Raw genomic sequence first — 2081 nt, forward strand, 5'->3', positions numbered from 1 at the left:
AATAGTATTCCACTATCAGTGAGGGAAAGCACAAGTCTTCCTATCTTTAGGAGTTGTTTAAAAGTGCGGCTGAGGGACACACAAACTTGTGATCATGTTTAGTGAATTTTCATATATCTACGTAAAACAGATTACTGCATTTTAAAAAATGTGGGGTCGTGCAATATCAGGTTAGACAGGGCATGTGCAAAATTGTGGTTTGTTTAATATAGTCGATGTTTGTTTGTTTTTTGTTTTTTTTGTCTCTATATGTCCTTTGTTCTCCATTCTTTTTGTTACTGTCTGTCCTGACATGATGTGATCACTGTTATTGTCCTTGTTTCTCTGTATATAGCCTGTGTATAGTGTATTTGTAAGCATTTGTTATTTTTTGTGTACCATCAACCTGCCAGGGGGTCTGCAGATGGAAATTAGCCTAAGGCTACAATCTGGCATATTTACATTTGTGAAAATGTTCATTAATATGTATTGTCCCCTTTTGTTTTTTCAAATAAATAAAATAAATAAATAAAAAATAAGGGAGGATGATCACTCTTAAACTGCCTTCAATACCTAACCTGTTTGTGTGAAGCAGTAAACTCTTTTGGACACTGCTTTATTTTAAGGGTTGAAAACCTTTGGCTCACAGTAAATTCTCTCTAAAAGAGAGATCAAGAGTATTCACACAAGCAAATGACAGGTTACTGATGAAAAAAGGAGAGTGTACAGGCTGGCAAACCAAAGCTGTAAAAACTTGGTGTGTGTCAATTGCAGGTTATAAAGAGTGCCATGTGAGTGTAAACATCATCTCCATAAGCTGTTAATGTTAACATGTTTTGTCTCCATTTTGTCTTTGCAACCCTCTTCTTCTTCTTCTTCTTCTTCTTCTTCTTCTTCTTCTTCTTCTTTTTTTCTGGCTGCCTTCCGAAATCCTTTCCACCTGCCTATACTCACCAAATGTCAGCCCCTCAGGAAATGTCTCTGCCACAAAACATCACTAAGAGCCAATTTCAGGTGACCATGATCAAGACCTGCATGGGTTGATAATGTGAAATTAACAAAAATGTTTAACATGTTGCTATTTTAATACCATGCACTGCAGCTTAAGCAAATACTGCTACAGGCGCTGCATTGGCACATTTGCAGTATCAGCTCAATGATTTCCAGGATAGCAGCACATCCCTAAGTGTAAAAACTAAGAAGAAATTTGCTTTACAAAACCCTGTACATTTCCCAAGTTACAACGACCCACCATCTTCTCCATTTAAAAACCCAAGAGCTGTTCAAGGATGGCCAGACTCGACCCATTGATTGACCCAACTTGCTGGGCTCCCTGTCCTTCTCCTCCCAAAGCAATACTCTGAGTCCTTAATTGGGAAGACTGTGGGCTTATAGCAAAAAATAAGCCAACCAGGATGTCTCCCTCTCCACAGGAGTGGAACTGCATGCTGGCTGTGGAGCTTGTTAAGGCATAGTTACTTGTAGCATCATGGGAGCAGCAGCACACAGACACACAGCAGACATATAGTATACTCAAGTCACCACCTCGCCCTACACCTAGGAAAACACCAAGTAGAAAATGTATGTGGTACATTTAAGGAAGGTACATAACATCATAGTCAAACATTTTGTAGTTAATCATGTTACCTTCCAAACCATCAACAGAATTTTGTTGTACTGCATACAATGACAATAAAGATCTATCTCTCTAAAAGAATGACTGGCATTTGGCTGAGTCAAGCAAACTGTATCGGGGTGACAGGGAGACAATAAGACACAATGAAGGAAAGAAAGTAAAATAGCTTACAAATTACAGCACAATTGATCAAATTGTGCCATTAGATTCCAGTCAAATCGGTATGAGAAGTTGTCTGTTTCTATATTTCACCACCACCATCAGTTCATGTGAGAAATGGATATGGTTTATGGCGTGGTGTGATTTGCCAGGGGGGATGCGTGGGATTCTCCCCTTTTTGGTCTACATATCCCTGCCTCTGCTGAATTATTTCTATTCTCGTTGGGGTTAAAATGTATCCACCCCTCAAAGTGATCAATGCCAATTTTACGTTATATTACACATCTAAAATAGAAATATTTTAAAC

General features: G+C 38.6%; 1 long non-coding RNA gene across 1 annotated transcript in view; it reads left to right on the plus strand.

Moving 5' to 3' along the window:
- LOC116689031 (uncharacterized) overlaps positions 1 to 346 on the plus strand; it is a 6589-nt gene extending 6243 nt beyond the window's left edge. Inside the window, exon 3 of the long non-coding RNA XR_004331913.1 lies at positions 335 to 346. This is a non-coding gene — a long non-coding RNA (uncharacterized LOC116689031). The remainder of the gene's footprint in view (positions 1 to 334) is intronic.
- Positions 347 to 2081: the final 1735 nt, after the last annotated feature.

The sequence above is a fragment of the Etheostoma spectabile genome, chromosome 5 (assembly GCF_008692095.1).
Source record: "Etheostoma spectabile isolate EspeVRDwgs_2016 chromosome 5, UIUC_Espe_1.0, whole genome shotgun sequence".
NCBI classification, from domain to species: domain Eukaryota; kingdom Metazoa; phylum Chordata; class Actinopteri; order Perciformes; family Percidae; genus Etheostoma; species Etheostoma spectabile.